At 34.6% G+C, this 5,091-nt stretch overlaps 1 pseudogene; it reads left to right on the forward strand.

The window, feature by feature from the left end:
- Positions 1 to 220: 220 nt before the first annotated feature.
- Positions 221 to 2,442, forward strand: LOC146526537 (uncharacterized; annotated as a pseudogene).
- The last annotated feature ends 2,649 nt before the right edge of the window (positions 2,443 to 5,091 follow it).

The raw sequence follows: 5,091 nt of genomic DNA on the forward strand, positions 1-5,091 counted from the left end.
TTTTTCTTTCGGAAATATTAAAAATTTTCGATCCGTTAGGCTGGATACTGTGCTTCTGTGCTCCTGGCATACCCACTTTGGCAGTAGACTAGACTAGTAGTGTTCCTATAATCCTATAATCCTGCTAACTATAATACCCCATATTTCATATGAAAACAGCTGCAAGAGTTGGAGTGGAAGAACATTAATAAAATTTAAATCGTCGCCAAATTTTATAAAAATGAAAAAGTATGTACGGTCCAAAATAGGTAACGAGGTAGTGTATGCTGCGACTTTGAGAGCCGCGCCCGAACCACAGTCACATAAACTTAACCCTTCTGGGGTAAATTTACTCCTATCCCGGGGGCTGTTATATACTAGCCATGTATGTAATAACCCTTACTCCTGTAATTCCGTATTTCCCTGTCAGCATCTTTTGCGAGTCTCTCAGATTGAGAGACGTATTAAAGTCAGTCTGGATCTAACGACTCACGACGCGTTCCACGATTGTTCAAAAGTACGAATAAAACAAGACATTAGTGACCCGACCCGAGTCTATAGGTTCGCGCACAAGTACGATAACTCACAACTGGTGGGAGTGTACACGTTCTGTCACAAGTACCATAACTCCGTGTGCACTTATGCTAACTGTAAATATGTGCATGCCTCGGTGTTTGAAGAGAGGAACTTCTACAGGACAGGGATATTGCCGCCACATTCTCTGGCACATCATAAGGTGAACGTGCTGCAGCTTCTACCGCCGCCGCCTCAACCGCCACCTGAGGAGCATTCTAAGGAGTATATTATACCATCTATGTCATTTTCCAACCCTCCGCCACCATTACCTAATAACATCGACATAAATAAATCGATACAAAATTGTCTTCCGATGGATGCCTCGGGATCGGAGGAGCTTCGAACTACACTTACCCAGAAGCTCAATGTCTCCGAAGCGGCCATGGACAGCTATATAATACTTGGGACCGCGCGACATCGATGTCACATACCACCAACACGAGGCTAAGAGGTGCAAGAATTGCGATCTTACGGAGTTCAAATTACAGTACAACGAGGACAAAGTGGAAAAAATGCTGCAATCTAGACAAGAGCTAGAGAAGAGCAAAATCGTGTTAGAAAAGAAGAGTGAGAAGATGTATTCCATCATCATGGCGTTACTTACACCAACGCTAGTGTATTTCATTGTTGCAGTAGTAAGGGAAATGTAAGTAGTGCGTTCCTATTATTGATTGACGATCATATTTTGGAAAATATACGAATTTGTACAGAGTTAGAAGGCTCTCGAGTTTCGGGGAAATCCTGGACAATTACGCAAGAAAAATTGAAGGCATTTCTTGCAATATTGTATGCACGTGGGGCATACGAAGGAAATACTTTGAGACTCCAATATTAGTGGAACAACAAGTGGGGACCATCATTTTTTTCTAGCACTATGAGTAGACGAGATTTTACTGATATTTTACAAAAGAAATGAGAGGAGTCAACGTTTGCAAACAGACAAGTTCGCTTTAGTCCCAGCAGTTTGGGATAAATTTATTGAAAACAGTCAAAATTGCTTCAAACCGGGAGCTTACATTACCGTAGATGAGCACCTTTTTCCGACGAAGGCTAGATACAGATTTACTCAGTATATGCCAAACAAACCCCAAAAATTTGGCATCAAATTTTGGCTGGCCTCTGATGTAAAAACAAAATACGTGGTAAATGGCTTTCCATATTTAGGAAAAGACGAGACTCGAAACTCGTTTTCTTACAGAAGTCGGTTAAAAAAGACGAATCTACCAATATTAATACAAAAAGGAAGGGTAAAGGTAAAAAGTCGAAATTGAATGCAAATCATAATTATTATAAAGAGAATGATGTGCCAAAAAATGAAAATCACTTGAAGATGTAATTGCAAGTTTGCACAACGTTAGTACAAGTTCTTTCGATATAGCTACTCTGCCGCTATTTTTTGAGGATGATCTAAGTGGTATTGGGGACATTGAATCAGTTGTTATGAACAATGAACATTTCATAGAAAACCAGAAAGAAGGTCAACAGAAAAAAACTGAAGTTATTTTACGTTCTACTCAGCAATTATGATTTGAAGAATATATTGTCTACAGGAAATAAACAATCAACGTCTACTAATCAAACAACTGTATGTACAACTGGCCGTTCTAGACGTCCCATTATTTATAAAAATGACGAGGATATTTTGAGGGATTTAATGTGAATTAACTATTAATTATTATTAATATTAAGAATTATGGATTATAAATTATTAATTTTCAATTATCTGTGTAAACAAAAGTCAAAACGTCACTGGCGGAAGTTAAGTCGCGTTATGTTTACCTTGAATTTTGAGTGATATGTAAGTGTTTTAAATTATTTAGATGTTGTTTAATATTAATTTTATCATTAATCAAATTTCTAAAATTGTGTTAAATTTTACATGTGATTACTGAGCATTTTATTTAAATGTAAAATTGTTATGCGCCAGTATTTAAGCGTACTATCAAAATAGATTCTTTCAAGATTGGAAACAAACAAATATTAAGTTTTTAATTTTACTTATGATGAAAATATTACTGGTAATAAAATGAAAAGTACTATCCTAGTTCAATATCATTTTGTTTTCAATTTTGAATAAAGTTTTGTGAATGGTTCTTTTACCATGCATTATTTCAAAATAATTTTTAGAACTTTTTTTAATTGTCACGGATTTTGTGACGATGGATTACTTCGAATAAATTAAAGTTGTTTTGTCACCGTACTGTTGTACCAGTCTTGATCACTTTGAGAATAATTAACAAAAACGAACTAAAATAATAATAGAAAAATAATTATACAAAGATTTTATAATTTTGAAGTCGGTGTCAAGCTAATGCTACAACACCCTTACTACAATATCGAATTACAAAGCCTGTTTGTTTTACTTCTACCGCCGCCGCGCCGCGCCGCGTATAGACGGAAGCCTAACGCTAAAGGATTGCCGAGACGTAGCAAGCGTATAAACGCCGTATCATAAAAACAAAACTACCTTCCGGAAGATTTATCATCAAAAGCATTTTTTCAATTCACCTACATAATATGATGTTTTAATACAGTGAGAGAAGGTGACAAGATAAGACAAGACTCGAATCTCAACTCAAATTTAAAGATAATTAAGTATTTAATTATAATAAAACGTAATAAAGATGCCGCGTCCATACGAAGATATATCATCACGTGATGATAAACATTTTATATGGCTTTATATACGAGTACCTACTAGGTTAGGACACGTGTAATTAGGATTATTCATTGATTTATTCAGAATAATATTTTAATATATAGTAAAACGTATATGTAATATATTTAAAAATCAGATTCACGCGATATACAGCAGGGTAGGCAAATGGAACCTAGCGTTAAGACACTCAGTTCCTCATGAATATATTTAAATTATTTAAAAACGAACAAAGGTTTCTTTCCTAGATTATATAAACGCCTCTACAAATATGTACATTTATTTATATATAAAATTTATGCAACGCATTGTATGGTTTGCTTTGTACTTATACAGTTTGTTAGCGGTAGTATTCATTATGAGTTTATAGTAAAAATGTGAATATGATTAATTAGCATGAAACGAAATGTGTAAGTTGTGTATTTAAATAAGGAGAAGTTGTTATGATGTTATTATGACTGAAGATAAAAATATAAATGAAGTACATACTTTTATTAATATATAATTATAAAATAAATATTGTCAATATGATTTAGTAATTTGACTTCAATTAAATATTTTTGATAGTGATTGTACATTATATTGTTAAAACTATAGGAAGTTACTATGATATGTTATAAATGATGGCAGCACTGAAACTATCTTTATTGTGAAAAAAAAAATAAAAATAGTTTAAACCCTCTAGAATTAGAAAAAAAGGTACCGTGCGAAAAAAAATTTTTTTTCCTTAGGAAATAAAGGTCGCCGCCAAGAGCGACAAAACTTACTCCGAAACGACTACCTGCGGCAAACATAATGGGCCATATGGCACCATAGCCCCCTCCGCCCTATTGTACTATTGTAACCCTATTGTAACCGCCTGTATTGTTGTACCACGTGTCTTTTCGACCCTTTTGAGCATTATGAGCATAAAATTCCGTTAGTTTTGCGACAGCAAGCGCACAGTAAAGAGCGATTGATTGTTCATAAGCGACGATTTTTGCGTGTTTTCCGTGGTTTTTTTACGATTTCACTGTAAAATTTACGAACGCGTTAGTTGAAATGAGTGCTCGAGTGTATCGTGGAACAAAAGGTACGAAAACCTAAAAAAAAAGAAATAAAAATATAAAGATGTAAATTAAAATTTCACTGACTCTAGGATGTGTTTCACTATCACTGAAAACACTTTGCTTTAGTACCGCTGACATATATTTTACTTCATCCAAATTGATTCCTCTCATATTGAGTACGCGTGTACTGGATAATACAGGGGCTCTAGCCATAGGCAGCAATGGCAAAACTAAATCTTGCTTGGTTCCCACAGGATCACTCTCTATGAGGTTGACATGACTACGAATCTTTATATTCTTTACCTCAACATTACATGGTTCGTCTAAGGTCATAACATAAGTCCCAATAATAGAATACTTATTGACATCCCCATTACAGGTTTGAGTTAGGGTGTTTCTAAATTTTGAAAATAGTATCCAACTTGTAGATGTGATTCTTTGGACCCTTATATTCTCTATGTCAATCTCTCTTTGCTCACATTGTGTTAAGTTATCTTCGAATTTTAAGAGCTGCTCGATACAAGTTATCTCAGGATAAAGGGTTTGATGATCTTCGTTACACAAGAATTGTTCTCCAGCAGCAAGTGACCGGCATGGTTTTAGGATCGGTAAGTATTTCGTACCCTTTGCCAAGAGGTAGGGATATTTAGGGATAATGGAAAATGTTTTATTTTCTGATTTACGAAAAATAGGTAAGGAATATAATTTATAATAATTATAAGTAATGTTATCTGTAATTGGAATCTCCATTATAAACGTAATCTGGTTTTGCTTAATATATGATTTAATATTGATTGTTTCCTCTAATTTTACCAAATTTTCCGCACTCGG

This window comes from Heliconius melpomene, unplaced genomic scaffold (genome assembly GCF_056956725.1).
Source record: "Heliconius melpomene rosina isolate 202511_hmr_F unplaced genomic scaffold, ASM5695672v1 ptg000031l, whole genome shotgun sequence".
In the NCBI taxonomy this organism is placed as follows: Eukaryota; Metazoa; Arthropoda; class Insecta; order Lepidoptera; family Nymphalidae; genus Heliconius; species Heliconius melpomene.